General features: G+C 49.7%; 1 long non-coding RNA gene across 2 annotated transcripts in view; it reads right to left on the reverse strand.

Annotated features, from left to right (window-relative positions):
• Positions 1–24,908, reverse strand: part of LOC120101756 (uncharacterized) — a 26,617-nt gene extending 1,709 nt beyond the window's left edge. The window contains exons 1-3 of one of the 2 annotated variants that reach the window (XR_005502657.2): positions 22,681–24,908; positions 14,111–19,877; positions 1,187–4,418 (exon numbers count right to left, since the gene is read on the reverse strand). This is a non-coding gene — a long non-coding RNA (uncharacterized LOC120101756). Of the gene's footprint in view, positions 1–1,186; positions 4,419–14,110 lie in introns of those variants that run through there. The other variant, XR_010064992.1, reaches the window with a different exon arrangement.
• Between the last annotated feature and the right edge of the window lie 271 nt (positions 24,909–25,179).

A 25,179-nucleotide genomic window follows, 5' to 3' on the forward strand; every position in this document is an offset into this window, starting at 1 on the left:
CCCAAGGTGAGCCTGGCTGGCCAGTGAACTGCTGGGATTCTCTGTCTTTGCCTCCTCAGCGCTGGGATTATAGAAGCACGCAACCCCACTGTGCCCCAGCATTTTAAAATACGGGTTCTGGGGGTTGAACTCAGGTTCTCACTCTTGCAAGGCAAGTACTTTACTAAGTCACCTCCCCAGCCCCAAGTCTTGAGCCTGGCCCCAGATGTGGGATGTTTCTTAGCCCACTGAATGGCCAACCAACAAGAGAAGTCAGCAGAGAGGGCCTGTAGTCAGTCCTAATTGCTGGGGAGGCCAAGGCAGGAAAGTCACTGGAACCCCAGAGTTTAAGGGTAACCTGGACAATATAACAAGGCCCTGTCTTTTTAACAAAAGAGAAAGCAATCAGGTCTCTGGACACAGCCTGAGGTTAGCATGGAGCTTGGCTAAAGATGCTGTCCCCAGGCAGGTGGGAGCAAAGCCTGAGAAGGTGTCTGGGAGCCACAGAAATACCTCCTAGAACATTCCGAACAGTCCGTGTGTTGCCCTGAATGCACTTTGTGGGGTAACCTTGAAAGGACCACAAAAGATATAAAATGGCTAAGACACCACTGGGGTGCTCTGGAGAGAAAATGCCACCCTGGCAGAGGGCCTTGGCTGGGTGAACTGGGCGAGGGCCAACACAGAGCAGAAATGTGGACTTTGTCCTTCCTTCTGCTCTCGTAGAAATGCCTTTGAGGACCTGGTGACCCCTGGAACAAAGGCACTCAGGAACAGGACAGGACAGCGAGTGTAGGACCTGAGGGGAGATGAGAGCCAGAGCCAAGGTGAGGTTCCTACCTCCACCCAGGAACCCCAGTGAGAGCCACTGCACTCCCTCAAAGTGGGGAGTCCCCTGGAGGAAGTCTATCCTGACATTTTGTTGGTGTGGTTCACCCAGGGAGATGTTCAGAATGGCCCAGAAGAAACGAGCCAGAAACCAGCCCGTTCTCTGGCTCTGTGAAAACCCGGTCCAGCCTGTCCTACCTTTGGTCTAGGCAAATCCTGTTCCTGCCCAGAAATCTTAGATTCCCACCCAGTTCCTGCACAGCTGGTCCTTCCTTCCTGACCTGGGGCAACCCACAGCCTTATAGGACAAAACACTCCCCCTGGGCGTGGCCTTACTCTGCCTTTAAAGGCGAGAGAGAGTGTGTGTGTGTGTGTGTGTGTGTGTGTGTGTGTGTGTGTGTGTGTGTGTGTGTGTGTTCTAGCCTGTGGACGGAAACTGGCCAAGGCTGAACTGTTCACCCTGCACTCCACCCTGCCTCACCCTGAGAAGGGTCATGAAGGACTTTCACGCCTTAATTCCTGGAACTAGGGAACATGCAGGCCAGGGGACTTTGCAAGTAAATGAAGGGAGCAGGCTCTAAAATTGAAGCTTATGTGGAATTGTCTGAGTGGGCTCCATAAATCCACATCAGCCTCAGTACTCAGAGAATCACAGGAGGTGCCAAGGGAAAGGCATGGAAGTCTGGGGCCAATGAGAAAATCCTGAAGGCCTCAGTGGTTGGCCAGGGTCAGAAGTGGAACCCAAACAGAGAGGCAGGGAGGGAACTAGCATCTCATCTTGCAAATGTGCACGTTGGTTTCTGAGCACAACCTTAGAGATTGTGAAAGAGGTCAAATTTCCTAGAGCCTCCACCCAGATGGCCAATATCCTCATTTTCGTGCTGGGAGACCTTGGCTAATTCTAACCTACAAAACTATAGTCAAGGGGTTGGGGATTTAGCTCAGTGGTACAGCGCTTGCCTAGGAAGCGCAAGGCCCTGGGTTCGGTCTCCAGCTCCAAAAAAAAGAACCAAAAAAAAAAAAAAAAAAAAAAACTACAGTCAACTGAATTTTGATCCGTTGATCACCATGCAGCCCAGATGGTCTCAAACTCCCCATCCTCCTGAGAGCCAGGATCAAGGGTGTGTACTTCCAGGCCCACATTTTCTATCTATCTATCATTATATTTGAGTACACTGTAGCTGTCTTCAGACACACCAGAAGAGGCCCTCAGATCTCATTACAGATGGTTGTGAGCCACCATGTGGTTGCTGGGATTTGAACTCAGGACCTCTGGAAGAGCAGTCAGTGCTCTTAACCACTGAGCCATCTCTCCAGCCCAGGCCTACACTTTCTTAACTGCTGCTGTGTGGTAGCATTTGCAGCATCAGTAAAAAAAAATGGTGAATGGCATTTCCTTTTGCGATCTCACAGCCCCTTGCTCTTGGATAGAATGTCCTTGGGTAGCCTGATGACCACAGAGGATGCCAGGCTGTAGACACTCAGGTCCAGATGAGAGGAGGACCAGGGTCCCCTGGAAAGGGTGCTACACAATCAGGATACAACATGATTGATCCGGAGGTGAAGAGACGCCTCAGAGGTTAAGAGTACTGAATGCCCTTGACGAGGACCCAGGGCTCAGTTCCTGGCACACACACTGGGCAGATCACAGATCCCTGAAACTCCAGGGATCCAAGGGCCTCTTCTGCCCTCCTCGGACACCTGCATTCACTGGCATGTCCTGACACAGATGTCGTGCTTACTGGCTCCGAGCTCTTCCTAGCGAGCTGCGCTGTAAATGCCAAGGTTCACACTAAAGATTCATCCAGAGGAAAGAGGACCCAAGAAGCTGGGAACAGAAAATCAGGCCAGGATGGCTTTGGCGTCAAGCACACCCCATGTGAAAACAGGCACATACATTGGGTCTGTCTCACACTAAGCACCCCCACCTGCCCATCTCCCCAGAGGTCTGCCCTGGCGATATCAGCATCGTGGTTTTATGGGGCCTTCTCTGCTTAGCCCCAGGACCAGAGGCCGCTCTTGCCATCACCTGTGGCAGATCCTTTTCTGGAGTGGGTGCTACCCTCAGCTTTCTTCAGTCCATTCTCACAGAATCCCTCTGAAAGGATTCCTATACTCAGTCCAGGTTTGTGCATAAAGCAACCAAAGCTCTGTGTGTGTGGTGGTCTATGATTTTAATCCCAGGAGGCAGAGACAGCTGGATCTTTGTGAGTTCAAGGCCAACCTGGTCTACATAGTGAATTCCAGGACAGCCAGAGCTACAAAGTGATATCCTGTCACAAACAAATCAACACACACACACACACACACACACACACACACACACACACACACACAGAGGAAGGAAGGAATAGATCAAAGCTCAGAAGGGTTAAACACCTTGCCTGGGCCCCAGCACCAGTTTGGCTTCAGAAGCTGGCTTGCTAAGACTGGAGTTCGATCCCCAAAACCCAGCTGATGGAAGGAGAAGGAAGAGAATCGACTCCCACAAATTGTCCTTTGATCTCCACACACATACTGTGGCACGTGCATCCCCACCACATGGAGGATAGCTTTCGGAAAAGGAAGGGTTAAACTGCAGCAACAAGGAAGCAAGAAAGCAGTCTTTAGGGCAAGTTGAGCAAGAGCAGCCAGATCCCGGCCTCCTCTCTGCCTTCCCCAACCTAGGCGCTGTCAGGAACGGGACGGGACGGACGTGCTTTTAATCCAGATGTATTAGATGCTCCCCTGGGTTCTGAGCCTCAAACCCAGGCCATCAGGCTTGGCAGCAAGCTCCCTTACCCACTGGGCCATCTCTCCAGCTTCTATTGTCCTTTATGTCCTGGTTTGGAGGTCTGTTGGTAGTCCCTCTCAGAGTTAGCCTACGGACCAGCAGCCTAAGGCTGGCGTCCTGACTTCTCACCGGGAGTACAGTGGCCCAGAACGGACCGAGGCCACAGTCCCCTGACTTCCTTGTGTCAAGGATTGGCCACATTAAGGCAAAAGGGTTCTGATGAGGCATAAAATTCTGGCGCAGGACTTGGACCCGCAGAGTAAGATGAAAACACCGAGAGCTGGAGAGGCAGAGGCCCACCATTCACTCTGGGTGACCAGAGGACACGAAGGGTTTCCAGTGATTTTTTTTTCCTTTGACACTTTTATGTACTTTGAATTTTTCTTTCACTTTGCCTTTCTTTCAAAATTCAATAAGATCTAAAGAAAGAAAGAAGGCTATAAGTAGATCCCATTGTTTAATTCACCTTCAGCAGCTTCCGCTGGCTGCCAAGGTCACCTGCACCTGACTTAGATTTTTTTTTTCTTTCAGTACTTGGCTGTGTTTCCTGTGAGCTATGGACTTTCTTTGTTTCAGAAGTTCTGTCTTTAGATGGGGCTCCATGTCCCCTGTGAAGAGTGATTTCTCTTCCTCCTTGGCCTAGTGAGCTAGGCTTTGCTTTGGGGCCTACTGATAGTGGTCTGGGAACAGCATGGTCAGAATGAGTTTGTCCCGACTCTCTGGGGACGTGGCTAGGCTCTGGACTCCCGCAACCGGGGGTTCTAGTCCTGCTTCCTGCTCAGTTGCAGTGCGGTGCTCAGGGAGCTTGCTGTAACTCTTGGGGTTCCTGTCTCATCATCTGAAAAAGAGTTGAAACAAGAAACCTGAGGCCAGAACCAGTGTGAACGAAACAAGGATAAACCCATCCATCCTGTGTTCCTGCTGCGAGCCTGTCACGTGCTTGTGCTGTATGCCAGCTGCTTTCGTTCCTTTCCTTCTGATTTGACAGTCAGTTCTCTCAGACCATGTAGGTCCCAGGGATCAAACTCGGGTTATCAGGCCTAACAGCTAGTGCCTTTAACTTCTGAGCCATCTTGCCAGCCTGGTGTGGCTTTCTAAAACCAGGGTGTCAGGGTATAACCCAGTCTGGCCTCAAACTTAGTACTTCTACCTCCTGCTCCACTTCCAGCTGCTATGCACTAGCGCCTAACAAGAGTTAGCGGGTTTAATCTCCGAAGAATGACTGAGGCCATGCCTGCATAGCGGCCCCAGATGCTTTTTTGGAAGCACAAACCCTTCTGACTAGCTCTCCATGGGGAAGCCTTCCACCCGCCTCTTAGAGACCGCATTAACACTTGGGAAGTCGTTGAGAGTAACGTGCAGAAGAGAAGGGTAGGGGCAGTACGTTGAAGCAGGAGTATTCCTCACACATCCCTCCCATTCCTCAGTGGTACCCATGGAAGTGCCTTTGCAGGTCCTTCCATCCATGACAAACTTGGCCAGTTTCTCCATCATCTAGAGTCTGAATAAGGCACGTGAATTTCTCCGCCCAAAAGCTTGTGGGTGAAGTGATATAATGGGTTTTCTAGCCCCAAGACTCCAACAGGCCTTGCCGCTTTGGTAATGGACTTTGAACCTTAGTTAAGAAGGCATGTCTGAACTCAAGGAAGAGAGAGCACAAGGTTGGCCAGAAGCTCCTGCCTGCGGCAGCAGCACATCTGGAGGAGGTCAACAGGAGGTGTGGAGTCTGATCCCAGCTGCACACACGACTCTGGGCGACCCCAAGGTGAAGTGTCAGGTTGTCTGGAACACAAGACTGTGGGCGTGTGTAAGTGTGTTTGCACATAGCCCTCGTGTTATTGGTTTCTTGCGAACCAGCTCCCGCTGGGCTGCACTGAATGCAATGTGGGATGTGACCATTGGAGGGCACTGTCGTTCAAAAAAGAGGGAAAAGTGTCTGAGGGCAGGAATGAGCTGGGGTCCTCAGGAAGGCTTTGGAGATGAGGCCTCAGAGAGGCCCTTCATCACAGCCAGCCTCCTACCAGAAAGAGACTTCTCATTTACAATTAGAATCGGATTTCAGAGGTGAGGAAGTGACCTCATGTACTGGGTTACACAGCAAGTGTATGACACATCGGGAATTTGATCTATGCCCAGCCTTCTCGGATGTAATTTCTTCAGGGAACTCCTCTAGCCCAAGTCTCTCAGTCCAGCCCTGGCATACCCTCCCCAGTATCGGTAGCTTTTTTGATCTCTCTTTCTCTCTATAGTGGGAATAAGGCACTGAGAGGTTGAGCTATTGCCTAAAGTCACACAGACAATGCATGAGTGTTGTGGGTTAACCTGACCCTGACCACCCATACAGCTGGGATCCTGGGAGCAGACACAAAGTAAAGCATGACACCCATCCATACACACACACACACACACACACACACACACACAAACACACACACACAAACCACACTCACACACACACTCATACACACACCACACACACTCACACTCACACACAAACACACACCACACACACACTCACACACTCACACATACACACACTCACACTCATACACACACCACACACACACCCCATACCACACACACACACTCACACACACATAGACAAACACACAAACATACACACTCACACACACTCACACTCATACACACACCACACACACACCCCATACCACACACACACTCACACACACATAGACAAACACACAAACATACACTCACACACACTCACACTCATACACACACCACACACATACTCACACAAACTCACACTCATACACATACCACACACACACACCACACACTACACACACCACACACTTACACACATACACACCCACCACACACAGACACACAAACTCACACTCATACACATACCACACACACACTCATACACACACACTCACACACACTCACACTCATACACACACCACACACACAAACCACACTCACACACACTCACACACATACACACACTCACACACTCACACATACACACACTCATACACACACCACACACACCCCATACCACACACACACTCACACACACAGACAAACACACAAACACACATACTCACACACATCACACACTACACACACCACACACTTACACACATACACACACACCACACACAGACACTCACACAAACTCACACTCATACACATACCACACACACACATACACACACCACACACACCCACACACACCACATACACTCACACACATACACACACCACACATACCACACACACACATTCACATACACTCACACTCATACACACACCACACACACTCAGACCTTCACACACATACACACACCACACATAACACACACACACACACACACACACACACACACACTAATGCTCACATAGGTATCTGATCCTTGGGTGCCTCTCTGTGTGCAGAAGCACAAACTCACCACGTCCTCCTCTATGACACTACAGTGGTACCATATCTATGGTGATAATCAGGGGAGGCCTCTCTCGTAAGGACCCTACTGAGGTGTTTTGCTTCCCACAGGTACCTTGTTCTTGCAGCCTGAGTGCCCATGGGTAATCCCTTCCCCTGCATTCCCACAGGTCCACCCAGGACAGCAGCAGGAACAAGACGGGCCAGAGTGATGGAAAACAGAGTAAAGCCATCAAGAGGCCAAGATAAGAGCTGGAGAGATGGTTTAGAAGTTAAGAGCATTTGCTGCTATTGCAGAGGATAAGGGCTCCATTCCTAGAACCCATGTGGTGGTTCATAATTCCACTTCCAGAGGATCAGGTGCCCTCTTCTGACCTCTGTGAGCACCAAGCATGCACACACTGCACAGACGTACATGCAGGCAAATCACTCACACGAAAAACAAAATGGGTGAATCTAATTTTTAAATAACAAAGCCAAGGCAAGGGTCAAGGGAAGGTGGTGGTGACTGAGATGGCTGGGGTGGCTTTGCAGGGAAGTGAAGTCTGACTGCACAGTAAAGGAAGAATTGACAGGTCTCGAGGAGTTTGATATGTGGGCATGTGAGAATTGTCATCAAATGTAACCAAATGTGTTGATATCCCATGTCAAGAGATGAGTTATCACGTGTCAAACCCTAGCAAGTTAAGACAAGGGCAAGTATCTGTTGGAAATCATTTCTGGTGATCAGTGTTTGTGGCTGCAGGGTTCTTACAACACTGCTGCTGCTGCCTGAAGTCTTTTTTTTTTTTTCTTTCTTTTTTTCGGAGCTGGGGATCGAACCCAGGGCCTTGTGCTTGCTAGGCAAGCGCTCTACCACTGTGCTAAATCCCCAACCCCCCGCCTGAAGTCTTTAGGAGGACGGAGGATTCCTTCTGAGTCACTCTGGAGCAGGCGACAGAGGGAACCGTACTGCTCACTGGCCTCAGAAGTGAATCCATTCATCACACAAGATGGTCCTAGCTCTCATGCAAACAGTTACAGCTGGAACCACAGTTTATATGGGTGTTGGAAGCCACCCTTGGGGGCCTTGGAGGAAACATTTCCTTTTCTTTTTCCTTTCCTCTTTTTTTTTTTTTTTTGTTGTTGTTGTTGAGATTTTAGTTTTTAATAATGTGTGTTGTTTTCATGTGTTTATGCAATACAGTGCAGTGACTTTGGAAGCCACAAGAGGGCACCAAAGTCCGTGAAACTGCTATAGACAGTTGTGAACCACCCAACAAGGGTGCTGGGAACCAAATACCGGCCCTCTGCAAGAGCAACACACGTTCTTAACCTCTTAAACCACATACAGTGTATTAACCATTTCTAAGTGTCCACTTTGGTCAGTTCAGTAAATTAACCTGGTTAGCCACCTGTTCCCATCTGTCTCCCACACCGTCTTGTCTTTCTAAACCAAAACTCTAGGCACTAACTCCACCGTAGACCTCAGCCAGCCCCTGGCCACCACCACTCCACTCGCTATGTTGAATGGAGCTGTTGGCACCTTCCAAGGGGTGTTATGCAGTATTTGTCTTTCTGAGAAAAGCTTCTTTCGCTTGCTTGTGTGTCTTCAGGGTTTGCCCACAAGTACCACATTAGGATTTCCTCCCTTTTTAGACCAAATTATATCCCACTGTGTGTACTTGCCACTAGGTAAATGATCTTTTATTTCCTTGGCGTCCTTGTCATCTAACCTAGGCCCAGTCCTGTAAGATTCTAGCCTCCGTGCAATCTAATCTAGGCCTAGGATGTTTTCGGCTTCTGAGACGTACTGCTCACCCTTTCTTGTTCTTTCTGGTCTCTGGCTGGCTTAGCTATTCTGGCTCAAACCCCTCGCCAGGCTGACTGATTCAATCTGGGTTCTCTCAGCCTCTGACTTTTTGCTCTGCTTGGCCTCAAACTAACTTGGACAGTCTGTTCTGATCTTCTGCCTCCTCGTCCTCTGGCTTGTTCTGTCTTCACCTGTGTCTAGCGTGTTCTCTCTCCGAAACCTGTCTCTTCAACTGTCCCGGTAAAAACTGCTTCCTTCCTCTCTCTGCACTGCCTCTCTAGTAGCCTCCCTTCCCCCTCTCTTGTCATGAGAGTTGGGCAGATCCCATTCTGTCAAGTCTTTCTCTGATTCATCACTTTGTCTGATTGACTTCAAACATGGGAGCTTCCTTCTACCAACTAGCTGTATCTTCATTGTTTTAGGGTAAAGATGAGATTGAAGGGCATGTCGGTATTCCAGCCAGAGGGACTGAAGGACAGCTCTAGATGCTGTCCAAAGCTTACGAAATCTTACTCTGAACTTCTCCTGGGAGTCACACAGAGTCAGGAAACCGTCTTTCTCCTCATCCCTCTCTGAAGCCTGGGCAGTGGAGTCAGGAATGCTCACAGCACCCGGAATCACTCACTGCACTGTGTCCCAGGCCCAGAGGAAGAAGGCAGCCGAGCGTGGAGCCTTTCACCATCTCTTGGTACTGGCTCATTCACGTTTCTAATGTTACCTGGCCAGGGAGGAGGCGCTCGCTTTACTCCTGGTGGACATCTACCATCCCGTCATCCCAGGGCATCTTGGTGGATGCTATGCTTGGTGGATGCTATGCTTGGTGGATGCTATGCTTGGTGGATGCTATGCTTGGTGGATGCTATGCTTGGTGGATGCTATGCTTTGTGGATGCTATGCTTGGTGGATGCTATGCTTGGTGGATGCTATGCTTGGTGGATGCTATGCTCTGGCCAGCCTTGAGCATTTGCCTCTTTGCTGGGAGAGCAGTACTTCTAGAGGTCTTGACCACATAGTGCAGAGATGGTGGGGCCTCTATAGCCAAGGGCTCTGAAGAGATCCTCACCTGCTTTGGGGGGCTCTTGGCATTCCCTGGCTTGAAACCACATCTCCACTTCTTTCAACTTTCAAAGTTACCACTTTGTTACACTGTGCCCTCTCGGTGTTTACCTGTGTGCTTGTGGTGGTAATAAAGATCCCCTTAGACAGCCCTCATGCTGTGGTCCTTAACTTAATTACATCTGCAAAGATCCACTTCCCAAATAGGGTCCTACTAACAGAATGCAAGGGTTAGAACTTTGGACTTGCTTGCATGGCCAATATCCAGGCTCCTGTACATCGGCTGCAGTGGTCATGGGACACCTCCCTGCTTGATGGGCATGTTCTGCATACAGACTGTGGTTAGTCTGCACCCTTGTCATGTTGTGGGCCTGTCCCCAGGGTGGCCACTGGAAGTGCCAGAGCCAGTGCTGGCCCTGCTTACAGTATAACCTTCAAGTCCTTGGTGGGTCATGGCTTCCTCTGCTAGTGTCCAAGAGAAAGTCTGACGATTGCAACTGGGTGTGCCTACAGCAGAAACATGCCGCCATTCTGTGGCTAGCCCTCCTGAGCTCGGCCGGAGTTCCTGAGGGCTGGAAACACTGCCCACCTTGGAACCAGGAGGGCGGTCATCTGGGATGCCCTGGCCTGATGGGGGAGGGGCAAGCATAGTGCTACTGAGGAAAATGATGGCAGGGTGACGGATCTTCTGTCCCCAGGGGCAAGGCCTATGTCCCCTCCATTCACTCGGCCCAGCTGATGCACACCTCTCACCAGAGCCCTGCCCTTTCCCATCATCTGCAGGGCTCAGATGAAAGCAGAACCCATTAACCCCTTCCTGCCCCCCTTCACTTTGCAGCTGTCACGCTCGGCAGAGCAGGGAGGGGACTGAGTAGTTAATCACCATCACAGAGCAGTCTATCAGCTGCTCAGCTGTCTCTGTCATCGGCTGCCAGCCGGCCTCGACCAAGGGACAGCCTGCAGCAGCCACACTATAGGTTGGTCCCTGGGGACGACCCCAAGATTCCAGCCATGTGACCTCCAGCATCAGAATCCATCTAAGAACTCTTGAGTTCCCCAAGCAGCACCGGTCCTTCTGCAGGGCCTCACGACAGCCCACCTCCTCCTAGAGGCCCTCCTTAACGACATTGCTCTCCGTCACCTACCTGCTCTGCTTCTATTTACCTCAGCCTGGCTTTCAGCTTGCCTGAGATTGCAGGTGTGAGCTGCCTTACCCTGTGGTGATGGCTGGTTTATGCAGTGTCAATATGTGCGGTATGTGTTTGTGTGTAGTATGTGTGGAGAGCCTGTACATGTGGGAAATATGTGTATGTGTATGTCTGTTAGCACAGTGTGTGTAGGTGTGTGCCTATGTGTGCATACATGTGTAGGTGTGTAGATATGTGTGCATACATGTGAAGGCATGAAGTTGATGTCTTCCTCCAACACTGTCCACCTTACTCATTGAAGCAAGGACTCTCAGCTGAAACCGGCGCTCACTCATGGACAGTCTAGCTACCCTGCTTGTTCCCAGGATCCCCTAGAACGGAAGGCATGCCACCTTATCTATCCAGCACTTCGTATTGGTTCTTGGGGTGCTAACTCTGGCCCCCGAGACTGTGTGATAAATGCTTTATCCACTGAGCCACCTCACAGCTCCTGTCGAAGTTTTTATTTAGTGCTGGAGATCAAATGTAGGTTTTCGTGAGTGCTAGTCAAAAACTCTACTTATTTACATCCCCTGTCCCCCGTGGGTCTGTTTCTGGGTGGCTGTTTGGAAGTGGCAGAGGCCCTGCTTACAGTCTGACCATCATGTCCTTGATGATGCATCTTCCCTCTGCTCGAGGCCAAGGGAAAATCTGGTAAGGGCGAATGGGCATGCCCACAGCAATAAGCAATAAGTTCCGTGGCTAGTCTCTCCTGAGTCCTGCCTCGGGGTTCCGGGCAGTCGAAGACACTGTCCATCCACCCTGGAAGCAGGAGTGCTGTCCTGTGGAATGCACTGATGTGACTCGTTTCATCCCCAAAAGCGTTTGCCTAGAGCCACCCTGCGGACTAACCTGCTGGGGTGTGTTGGCTCCCTAAGGCTCTCATCAGATCACCCTAAGCTGGTCTCGGACCTCAAAAAGATGCATCTTCTTGAGTCTGGAGGCCAGAGGCTGAGACCTGTCAACCTGGGAGACAGGGCATCACTGAACAGCCCTGGAAAAGCCTCCTCCCCCATTTTATTTCTAGCAGATGTGGGCAGCAGGCTAACCTCTGCCTTTGGCCAGCTTCCATCTTCCCTGGCTTGCAGACATAGTATTCCCACAGTGAAAGCCTGCCTCAAAAACTACAAAGGAACAGAATGTGTGTCTGGATGGGGAAGACGGTTCAACAGTTGAGAGTTCTTACTACTTTTGCAAAGAATTCAAGTCTAGTCGCTCCGGGCACATAGAGTAGCCCGCAATCACCTGTAACTACCGCATCAGGGTATCTAACACTCTGGCTACTGAAGGCACCGCTCCCCCGCACTTGCGCGTGCGCTTTACACACACACACACACACACACATATACCACACACGCGCACACACACACCACACACACACACACCACACACACCACACACACATACCACACACACCACACATACACACCACACACACACCACACACACACACCACACACACCACACATACACACCACACACACACCACACATACACACCACACACACACACCACACACACACACCACACACACACACCACACACACACACACCACACACACCACACCACACACACACCACACACACCACACACACACCACACACACATACACCACACACACACACATCACACACACATCACACACACACCACACACACACACACATACACCACACACACACACATCACACACACATCACACACACACCACACACACACACACACACACACACACACACACACACACACACAACCACTTTAAAGTTAGACACTGAAAAACTATCCAGGTCTCTGCCTCAGAATGGGGGAGACCCAGTAAAGGACTCTGGTATTCCACCAGCAGGAGAGGGGCAGGCCTGGAACCATGCTCCCTGTTAAGACAGCTTCTGGGGTATACACAGTAAGCACCAGGAAACGTGTTGGTCTAATTAATGATGAAAAGGCTCTTCCACCCAGAAGACCAACTCAGAACTTCAGGCGCTGAGCCTGGGGGGTATGGCTGGTGTGCAGTGCAAGAGCCTAGGGCCGAGCCATCTGCAAGGAAGTGAGGGGAGCAGCTGCAAACGGTGCCTAAGTGGGAACATCCTGGAGCCTAAACTTTCTCCCAATCGTCAGGAAGAACCATTAGAGGACATCCTGTGTGTGTGTGCACACATGCATGTGTCACTGACTATGTGGAGGCCAGAGGATATCTGGTGGTCTCTTGCTCTCTACCTTAATCCTTTAAGGTAGGGCCTCATGGTGACCCTGAATGAAGCCTGGGGTTTTAGCTAGGCTGGCAGCCAGCAAACCCTAGTGGTAGTCTACCCTGCTCAGAGCTGGATTTACCAGCATCGAACCAGCAAGACAGTGGTTGGTTTGTTACATGGGTGCTGGGCTCCAAACTCCGGTCAGTAATGGCTGTTGATGGATGAGCTATTTTCTGCAGCCCAAGGGGTGAGGATTTTTTTAAATCGGGACACAGTATTGTCAAATGCTTATTTCTGCTTTTTCTCATAATTAGTATGTAAAGTGGCAGTACATTCCCTGGGTTTAAGATCAGCAGGTAGAACCAGATACAGCCTCACCACTGAGCTACTGTATCCCCAGTGTGTGTTCTCTTGTGTTTTCCCTCCCCCCATCTCCCTCTCCCCCTCCCCCTGTCCCTATACCTATCTCTAGCTTTTCAAGACATTATTTCTCTGCCTAGCTGTGACTGTCTTTAAATTCACTATGTAGATCAGGCTGGCCTCAAATACAGAGATCCTCCTGCCTCTGCTTCCCAGTGTACCATCACCATAGCTAGGATTACAGGTCTGGGTCACCAAGTTCTGGGCCTTTCTCTTTTCTGATAACTGGTTCTCATCTAGGGATGCAGATGTAACGGCAAGTGTCCGCATTTGTGGCCATGCACTGAGAACAATGGAGTAGTAAGACAGGAACCCAGGTTCCTAAACGGTCGAACATGCGCCAATCTTAGAGTGCCTGCCTTTAGTCAAATGCTTATTTCTGCTTTTTCATGAATGATAGATGTCTCTACCTTGTTTAACCTGACTTGGCAGGCCTCCCCGGCTCACCTCACTGCCAGCACACATAGCCTCACTCACCTGGTGGATCCTCTCTGCCTCTCTATACAGTGAATACCAACCCCTCCGGGCATCTTTCTGGGGCATCTTTCTCAGGCTTTAATCCCTTTCTCTCTCCTGCTGAAACCTCAGGCAAGCTCTCATCCTTTTTGCTTCCCCACCCGGTCTTGTCTCAGACTGGGCCTCCTCTTGGGAGCTGTTCGCGGCATCTTCCTTTCTGGGAACTTGTTCAGTGTCCGCGGGTTCCCATTGTTGCCCTTCTCTGGCACCCACCAAGTTGTAGTCTGTCAGTTTGTAAGTCTTTTGGAGCTCTGGAACGTCATGGAGCCTTTCATGGTGCAGATAGGAGTCAACAGAGATGTAGATACGGGTGGGACAGTTAACAATGTGAATTCTCAGTTTGTCCCATCCCCCAACCCCCCACCCCCCCGCAAAGCTTTTATTTCAACCCTGCTAGTGGTGACCGAACGGGAGAACAAAGCGGCCGCTAGAGGGCGCTAGAACTCTGCAACAGAGCTGGGTGGGCGGGGCCTGGGGTGGGAAATGAACGAGGCCAGGGCGGAGTCAAGTTGTGCAGGAAAGGGCTGATCCCTCCTACCGACTAATGTCCTGGAACCGCGCGCCCCTCCCGCCGCAGATAATTAACTGGAGCCAATAAAACGCTGATGGCGGCGCCTTTGTAGGCACTGCGGCGGCATTGTTATGGAAAGCGCGATCCCCACCCGCCCCGTCCCCGCAGCTGGCCCGGAGTCGCCCGAGCCACCTGGACGGGACCCCGGACCCGCGCCGGCCCATCTGCCGCGCCGTCAGCTGCGGAAAATAGGGGAGGCGGGCCGCTCCGAGTCTGAGAGTCTACAAAACTTTAGGTCAATGGTGGCACTGGAAACCCGCCTGCGCGCAGCCGAGATCAGACAGGCAGGCCGGATTTTTCGTGGAATGCTTTGAGCGCTGTCCGTGCCTCAAGCCCCAGAGAAAGTGTCCGCGATGCTCACGGAAACCCAGGCGAGGGATCCAGCTCTGTCCTCTATAGTTCGCTCCCTTTCAGCTGACGAGTTCATGGGGATTACCTCACGACTCAGCTCACTTCTGGCGGTCAAATGGGGGACCCAGGGCTTCCAGCCCAGTCTAGTGATCATCCATCTGGTACCTTCAATCCTGCCTAGACTGTAGTCACATGTTGATTGTCCCCTGTCCCCTCGGTAGAGCGGACAGAGGGCTGTCTTTCCTCAGAGAGAAGTGGAATAGTAAGCGACGGGAAGTTTTTAAAGATTTATTTATTTATTATATATAAGTACACTGTAGCTGTCTTCAGATACACCAGAAGAGGGCATCGGATCTCTTTACAGATGGTTGTGAGCCACCATGTGGTTGCTGGGAATTGAACTCATGACCTCTGAAAGAGCAGTCCGGTGCTCTTAACCGCTGAGCCATCTCTCCAGCCCGACAGGAAGTTTTTAAAAGACAGCGCCAGGGTGTCTTTTCAGTACCAAACCAAGGTACTGTGTATTTGCTGAACCTCTGGGGACCTCCATCACTAACTTGTGAGTTATGCTTATTTAGGATCCAATAGAATCCTCAGGGCACAGAACCACTGTGACAAGAATCTGCATGCAGAACAGTGCAAGGATCCTCAGGCCTGTTCCTGCCCAGCCCTTAACTGAACTCCTGCCCACGTGGGTGTTTGGGGAAACTGGGTCGCTGAAGGTCCAGTCAGGAGCCAGGAAACACCCTCCAGACAAGGCCCCACAGGTGGATAAGAGAAGAAAAAACAAAAGAACAGATTCGGCCAAACGAGGAGCCAAGAGACACTGCTACTGAGGGTGCAAGGCAGCTCCCAGTTCCTGTGTGTGGCAAAGGAGGCTCTCCCGGTCACCTGACTCTGTCCTTTTAGGCTTGTGAGAGGATGGAGCAGCCAGCACTGCGGGGCAAAACACAGGCATGGAGAGACACTTAGAGGAAGAGTAGAAGTGGAGAAAAAGACAGAGATACACTGCAAACCATGAGGGGAAGAGAGGGAGGCAACAGGAAAGAGAAACAGGAAGGACCACTGCAGGCTCACAAGAGATACTGTACCTTGCCAAGAGCCCCCAGACAAAGTCTGGAGGTGACAAACAGTTTGGAATCCAAACTGTAGCGAGAACATCAGAGTCTAGAATCCTCTGACAAAGGAGAAGGAGGGGCGGTAGGGGGGGTCGGGGGGGACACGGACACCGGAAGGAAGAGTCAAGGAGATGGGAAGGGATGAGGAAAAGAAGGAAGATGAAGATAACCCAGAAGGTGGTAGGGAAAGAGAGATGTAGGGCAGAAACGGCGGCGAGTGAGGAGGCAGAGTCAGGGGGAAGGAGGAATAAAGGTGGAGACTGAGGAAGGGGGCGGGGCTATCCTCGGCCCTGCCCTCCACTTTCCTTTTCTCTGGGTTGAGTGCCACGTGGGAAGATGTTGACATAGACCACAGGGATTTCACAAGAGGGAGGTAGTTTAGTCGCTGTCCCAGCCAGCAAGGAGGGCCCAGAGTGAAGGTCTAGGAACACTGTGTCAGGGGCTTCTGTTCTCCCAGGCACAGCCTCGCCACCACCTTGCAGGGGAATTACTGTCTCCAAAGCTGAAACGCCAGTCAAAGCCCCAGATGTGGGGCTTGAGCCCAAAGTTTGCCCAAAAGCTGCCTCTTTGACACGTCTATTGCTGACACACTGGCCAAGTCAGCTCGAGACACAGGGAGACACTGTCTGGGTAAGCCTCCGTTGCCCATAGAAACTGGAGCTTCCACACCGTTTCTCTTACAAGAAACCCCCTGTGGTGGTTTGAATAGGTCTGGCCCTCAAGGACATTTTACCCACAGGAAGTGCCACTCTTAGGAGGTGTGGCCTTGTTAGAGGAAGTTCGTCACTGTGGAGGTGGGGCTTTGAGGTCTTAAACGCTACATCCAGGGTAAAATCAAATCCAGTCTCCTCTTGGCTGCCTTCAGATCAAGATGTAGAACTCTTGGCTCCTCCAGAATCATGTCTGCCTGGACGCTGCCATGCTTCCTGCCATGTTGATAGTGGATTAAGTCTCTGACACTGTAAGCCAACGCCAAATAAATGTTGTCCTTTATAAGAGTTGTCTTGGTCATGGTGTCTTTCACAACAATGGAAACCCTACCTAAGGCAACCCCTGCTCATCATCTGCAGTTCAGCCACCTGACAGCCTTCTCTGCAGGACAGCCTGCCAAGTGTCAGAAGAGACAAGAAGGGGTCAAGGCCATGTCCGACCAGACCAGCCCAGTGGAAGACCTGAAGCAGCTCCTACTGTGCACTGACTGCAGAAGCAGTTACCACTGAACCGTGTCCATGAGGGCCCTGTGGGGATCTGGGGACTCAGTTCCAGATGGCTTGGGATTCCTTTGAAGCCATACCTTGGTTTGCTTCCTTTTGTCCCTGAACTTCTCAGGAGGACTTATGGTTTGCTGCAGACTCTCACTGGATGCAATGGGCACAACGGAAGAGGCTGAGGAAGGACATGGCAAGGCCTCTGTGATGTGACACTGTATTACAAGCCACCACAAAGGGAGGACTCCAAATGGGCTTGGCCATGTGGTTCTGGGGTACACACATGCAAGATCATTCATTCATATGACTTCAGGTCTGTACTGCCTGACAGTGGGGCCTTGGTTCCTGAGAGACTCCATAGCATAGGAGCTGGCCATCCTAGAATCAGTCCCAGAAGCTGAGACAGAAGCCACAGTGCCTTAGAAGCCAAACTTTGTCATCCCTATAAACCCCCACTGATTATAGAACCAGCTTCATTGAAATTCAAAAGGGCCACTGGCATGGGGAGGAGGCAGGCAACGGGATTACGTGAGGGCACTGTGGGTTATTCAAGGGTCCTGAGGTCTATGTGAGGGCATTGTAGGTTGTCTGAGAGAATGAAGGATTATTTGAGAGCAATGGGGGGGGGCAGTCTGAGGGTATTTGAGGGCACTGAAGGCTATCAAAGGACACAGAGTAGCTACCTGAGGTACTGGGGGTTATCTGAGGACCCTGGGGTTATCCAAGAACACTAGGCATCTTCACCTAGAGGTACTAGGGGCCATCTGAGAACACTGAGGGTTATCGCCTAGGAGTCATCCAAGGGCAATGGGGCCTATCAGAGAGCACAGGGAGTCACAAGGCATTAGAATAGTGAGAGGAGTTGGGGATTTAGCTCAGTGGTAGAGTGCTTGCCTAGCAAGTGCAAGGCCCTGGGTTCCGTCCCCAGCTCCGGAAAAAAAAAAAAAAAAAAAAAGAATAGTGAGAGGAAAAAATAGTGTTTCTTCAAAGCAGAGTGATCAACTCTGCAGCTCAATATCCAGACTCTTGGGCATAGTCCTACAGACTATGTCTCCTGCAAAATGTAACTCTTCCATGTACAGAAAAATGGGGCACTAAGCTCTTAGTGGGCAATTCTGGTGGGAGTTTGAAAGACCAAAATCAATCTTAAAAGAAAAAAAAGCTGGAGAGATGGCTCAGTGGTTAAGAGCACTGACTGCTCTTCCAGAGGTCCTGAGTCAAATCCCAGCACCCACATGGTGGCTCACAACCATCTGTAATGGGATCAGATGCCCTCTTCTGGTGTGTCTGAAGACAGCTACAGTGTCTTCTTAAAAAAAAAAATTTTAAAAAGACCAGAATCCAGAGGAGTGAAATACCAGGAAATGGACTATAGGATATTCATGCTAGCCCCTGAAAAAGAATTTTCTATATTTTGCCCATATCTCGGGAACTTAAGTGACATTAAACTCAAAAGACTAATTGGTTTGGCAGAAGACATTTCAAACCAGGAGCTCATTCAGGTTGTATCATGGTTACTGTTCGTTGGTCTTATCTAGGTATACAGTAAGAGATACTTTAAAAATGTGCAGATTGGTAAGAAAAGGAGTACGCCTGAATTTAGTGTTTCAGATAAGGCAGATGTGAAGGCAACTGTAGTTGTCTAAAAAATTCCCACCCTGAAAGAGAAGCCTTGCACTTTGCATTGGGACAAAAGGGAAACGTTTTCCTGGGGACAAGACCAGAAATGCTAACTTATAAAAATAAAACCAAAGGAGAGAAAGAACCCAGGGAAGTCTTTCTCCAGGGCAGCCTTGAAGACATAAAAAGGCTCTGTGACCATGGTCCAAGAGCCAGGGGCAGCAGGTGTAAAAGATACAAGAGTGAGGGGGTCATAGAAGTTCACATCGAGTTTTCAAAAAGCCTCTGAGGTGAAGCAATGCGTGATGGGTTGGAATCCTTGCCAGGCGATCTTGAAAGGCAATCTCGTGGATCTTGGAAAGCAGACCCCAATCTGCAGGGCAGACTTTAGGATACTGGAGAGAACAGAACAGTGGGACATCGACCAAGGAAAGCTGAAGGCTCTGAGTGCAGGCAGACCAATCAGAGGTCGCATGTACTTACTGCAGGTGGCAGAGCTGGAGGGGCGGCACCATCCAGGGCAGCTGGAGCTCAGATGAATTCACCACAAGCCCAAGAGTCTGGATATTGAGCTGCAGAGTTGATCACTCTGCTGGGTGTCAGTCGGTCTGGCTTTGGTCTACTCTCCCATTGCTGTGCTCCCATTCCTCCCATTTGGAATGGGATTATATATTGTGGGCCATTATATATTAAAATACATTTATTTTACGGGGGCTTACGGTTAAGAGATTGTCTAGAGTCTCAGAAGAGACTTAAGGCTTTGGATGGTGTTAAGATTGTCAAAGACTAGGGTTGGGGATTTAGCTCAGTGGTAGAGTGCTTGCCTAGCGAGCGCAAGGCCCTGGGTTCGGTTCCCAGCTCTGAAAAAGAGAAAAAGAAAAAAAAAAGATTGTTAAAGACTATGGGATCTTGGAAGTTGACCCGAGTGCATTTTACATCATAAAATGACCCGGCCACCGTGTCTCCATTTTACTGCTTTTGGTTTGTAGTGTTGGGGGTGGAACCTAGGGCCTTGCATATACTAGTCAAACCCTCTACCACTGAGCTTCACTCCAGTCCTGCATTTGATTTGTGTGTGTGTGTGTGTGTGTGTCTGTGTCTGTGTGTGTGTGTCTGTGTGTGTGTTATATGGTGCATGACCGTAAGCTTGTACACCAGCACACACTGTGCAGCGGTCACAGGAGGATGCCAGTTGTCCTCTTCTACCATCGTGTGCCCTATTTCCCTTGAGACTGAGTCTCTCACTGAACCTGGTGTTTCAGGTAGGCTGACTAGCTGTTGATCTTTGCGGACCCATCTTGGCTGTCAAGTTCTGGAGACCCATCTGTTCTCCAGCTCCCAGGGCCAAGGTTACAGGCACTCCTGAGACCACGTCAGCTTTTTCCATGGGTTCTAGAGACAACTCGGGTCCTCAACCTGTCACAGCAAGTGTTCTTGCCCACTCGGCCATTTCCCAACCTTTTATTCTTTGACCGAAGGATTACACACACGTAGAAGACAATACAATTCTGGCGTGAACACATAGCTCACTGGGTCTTCCCAGAGTGGACAGGGGTGTGACGCCACCCAAACCAAGATGCAGAATGCTGACAGCACCCAGGAGCCTCCTTGGCTGCATCCCTGTTATGGACCCCTGACAGGAACTGTGTCTTACTATCACTCGGAGTCCATAGAGTCTCCACTTTCTCTCTTGCCCCACCCACTTCATTAAGTCAGGAAACTCCAATCCTGTGTATCACAAGATTCGTCTTCTCTGCCCAGAGCCTCCCACCTTCCATTTCACTCTGAGAAGAATCCAAATCCTAACCATGGCCCACAAGTGCAGCTGAGAACTGGCATGTCTGGGCCTGCCTCCCCACTACTACCCAGAATCCCTTGCTTCAGCCGCCATCCTGCTTTCTCTTTGCTCACACACAATGCACTGCAGTATATATATCCCCCGGGACTCTGATGCTCCTACACTCGGGGCCATGCCATCACCTCCTTCAGCTGGTGATCAAATGTCACCTTTAGACATCTGCTTCCACCCACGATGGAGTGGCAGAGACAGGAGCTATCCTCCTGCTAGAGACAGATACACAAAGGCAGGTAGCCTATCTGTAACGACAGTTTCCAGGACACTAAGCATCCGGCAGCGAAGGGCTGTGAAAGATACCTTTATGTGATGAAACTGCTCTACACTGGGGAGAGGCTTCTAAAGAGAATAAAACTGTGTGTGTGTGTGTGTGTGTGTGTGTGTGTGTGTGTGTGTGTGTGTGTGTGTGTGTGATCGCTCTGTGGGCAAAGGCACTTGCCACCACCAAGCTTGACGACTTGACTTTGATTGCTGAAACCCATGTGTGTAGACTCCTACAGGTTGTCTTCTTAACTGCTACACGTGTGCTGTCATGTGTACGCCTCCACACATACACATGCACAGAGGAACACAAAATGTTGTTTTGCATTGTAGGAGCTGGAAAGATGACTCAGCACTTGTAGCTCTGCTCTTGTAGAGAACCTGGGATCAGCCCCAGCAGCCATGACAGCTAACAACTGTCTGTACCTCCACTTCCAGGGTACTGATGCCCTCCTCCAGCCTCAAAGGTACGAGGCACGCTTATGATGCACAGACATGTATGCAGGCAAAACACCTATGCACACAAAGGGAAATTTAAAGATCTTGTTTTTAAGTGTCTTTTCAGGATTTCTGTTTCTATGATGAAAACAGGTCGGGGAGGGGAGGAGGTTTATTCAGCTTAGGCCTCTACATCACAGCTCACCATGGAAGGAAGTCATAACAGGATTTCAAACCTGGCTGGAGCCAGGAGCTGATGAGAGGCCATAGAGGAGTTTTGCTTACTAGTTTGCTTCTCATGGCTTGCTCAACCTGCTTTTGTATAGAACTGAGGACCACCAGCCCAGGGATGGCACCACCCACAATGGGCAGTGCCCTCCCACATCTAGCACAAAATTTAAGAAATGTCTCACCGATGAATCTTGGTTGGGTTGGGTTGGGTCGTATTAGTGGAGACAGGGTTTCTCTGTGTAGCCCTGACTCTCCTGGACCTCAAATGCAGAGACAGCCTGCATCTGCCTCCCAAGTGCTAGAATTAAAGACTACTCAGCTCCCCTACAGCCAGATCTTATGGAGGCATTTTCTCAACTGAGGCTCCCTCCTCTCTGATTACTCTAGCTTGTGCCAAGTTGACAGAAAACTAGCCAATACGATAGACCCCTTATCAACCTGACACACAAACATATCACTTTTCAGTTAAAATCTTTCCTTTCTCCTTTATCCCCAAGAGCTCACATTAAAAACACAAATAACGGGGCTGGAGAGATGGCTCAGTGGTTAAGAGCACCCGACTACTCTTCCAGAGGTCCTGAGTTCAATTCCCAGCAACCACATGGTGGCTCACAACCATCTATAATGAGATCTGCTGCCCTCTTCTGGTGTATCTGAAGACAGCTACAGTGTACTTATATATAATAAATGAATAAATCTTTAAAAAAAAACACAAATAACTTTAAAAGTCCTACAGTCTTTACAAATTCAAACATGTTAAAAATCTGAATATCTTTTAAAACTCTGACGTCTCTTTTAAAATCTAAAGTCTCTTTAGAAATTCAGCCTCTCAACTGTAGACTCCTGTAACATCAAAAATGAATGAAATTCATCCTTACCGCACACGGGGAGAACCAGGACACAGTCACAATCCGATCAAAGCAAAACTAAGCAGCCCTGTGTCAATGACATAACGTCCAGACTCTGAAACCCACTCATGGTCTTCTGGGCTCCTCCAAAGGACATGGGTCGCTTCTCTAGCTCTGTCCTATGCACTACACACAGCTCATCTTCTAGGCTCAGGCTGGCTCCATTCCACTGTTGCTGCTGTTGCTGCTGGTCATCCCATCTGGTGGTACTGGCGTCTTCAAGATGCTGGAGTCTTTTGCTGCAAGTGGGTTTCACTCTCACCAATACCCTCTCATAGCTCTCTTCATGGTGCCAAGCTTCAACTTCTTTGTATGCCCCCCTCAATTCTGGGTCTTCAACTGCTGCTGAGGCTGCATCTGTAACAATGGCTTCTCCTGAACTCTCACAGTGCCAAGCCTCAGCTGCTCTTCATGGCCCCCTCCTCATGGCTTCAGTACTAGAACCACCTGGGTGAGGTACAATCTTGGCCACCTCTGGAACTCAGCTTCTACGTGCTGGCTCTCAGGAAACACCTTCCAGAAGATTTCATCTCGATAATGCTGATTACTTCTTAATCGCCATTGATTTCTCAGCTCCAGCTAACCAGCATCAATTGTCCCAGTTAAGCAAAGGTTTCCCTTCGGTGGTGCTAGTCTCTTGCTAATCACTCTTTAGCCCCAGTTAACCAGAACAAAGGCTTCTTAATTCAAAATAACGAATGGCCCCAGTAGAATCTTTAAACTTCCCTCACAAAGGTCACATCCTTATCTTTCAGGCTCCTACAGAGCAGCTCACTGAGCTCTCAACACTCAATGGCTTTTCTAGCCCAGAGTTCCAAAGTCCTTCTACAATCCTCCTCAAAATGATATGGCCAGGTCTGTCACAGCAAGATCCCACTACGCTGAGTACCATCTTGACTTAGTTACAATTACTATTGATGTGATGAAACCCTATTATCAAAATAACTTGGGGAGGAAAGGGTTTCTTTCACTTACAGTTTGATAATAACATTATCAAAAGCAGTGAGGGTAGAACTCAAACAAGTTGGAGGCAGGAGCTGATACAGAGGCCATGGAGGGGTGCTGCTTACTGGCTTGCCTCTCATGACTTGCTCAGTCTACTTTATTATAGATCCCATGACCTCCATCACAAGGGTGGCACCACCCACAATGGGCTGGACCCTCCCACATCAAGTACAGATTAAGAAAATACCCTAGTTACAGTCTTGCCTACAGCTCAATCTTTTGGAAGCATTTTCTCAATCAAGGGTCTCTTCTCTGATGACTCTAGCTTGTGTCAGATTGACATAAACCCAGCCAGTACATTGAGCAGTTTAAAGCAGAGGGCACAGTGGTACTCACCTTTATTCCCGGGATTTGGGAGGCAGAGGCAGATAAATCTCTGTGAGTCTGAGACCAGCCTGATCTACATAGTGAGTGCCAGGACAGCCAGAGCTACTTGTCTCAGAGAGGGTGGGGGGAGAGAACAGTGCTCAATACACAAGCCCAGAAACAGTGCGACACGGGAAAAGTCTAGTTCTCAGTACAGCACGACAGAGGACCTTTTTCAGGTCATAAAAGCAAGAGTAGAAAGAATCAAACTGTTCCTGAGTAGCTTGTTATATTTCAGAGGGGAGTGCAAGATCTATAGATATTTGAAAAAATGTATGCCCAGCAAGGGTAAAGTTGACAGTGCCAGGCACCCACAGTTTGCCAAGCACAAGAAAGAAGAGAAGGAAATGTGGTTTGTTCGGGGAAAGAAGGAGGGTCTAGCAAACAAGCAAACAAACAACCAAACAACAAAAACCCTGAGGAGAAGTAGCCTGATAAGAACAGGAAGACAGAACACTGCGTTCCAACTGTTCTATGGTGGGGGCAGGGAGGCGGAGGAGAGGGAGAGCAAAGGTTTTAACATTAGAGAGACAGCAGTCTTAAAAGTCCCTTAAAAACAGAGATGGGATCAACAAGGATGGAATCAAAATATGTCAAGTACGCACAAGAAGAAAAGACAGCGAAGCGGAACAGAGATCGTCATAGCACAAAGAGAAAAATAACCTGAAAGACAAGCGTTTCAGGAGCCAGGGGACAGTTCAAGAGGCCTGGTACCATGTGACCAGAGTCCCCAAAGGAGGGAAATATTTGAAAAGGAATGACTAAAAATTTCCAAACCTGATGCAAACTATAAACTCACAAAGTACAAAAGCTTAACAAATCTCATGCATGAGAAACTGGGGGGAAATGAGTCAGCATTATGAAATTGCTCAAAAACCAATGACAAAGAAAACAACAGGAAATGCTAGCAGCCAGGTGTGGGGGGGGCGGGGGCAGGGCGGGGACCGGCACACCTTTAATTCCAGTACATGGGTGAGGGGAGGGATTTGTAAGGGTTCGAGTGGGAGGAGGGAGGGGAGTTGTGCTTGGGATTAATTAATTAATAAAAAGAGGGAGGGAAGCTAGGAATGTGGCTCCATGGTAGAGTGCTTGTAACAG

Source organism: Rattus norvegicus, chromosome 3 (genome assembly GCF_036323735.1).
Source record: "Rattus norvegicus strain BN/NHsdMcwi chromosome 3, GRCr8, whole genome shotgun sequence".
NCBI lineage: Eukaryota > Metazoa > Chordata > Mammalia > Rodentia > Muridae > Rattus > Rattus norvegicus.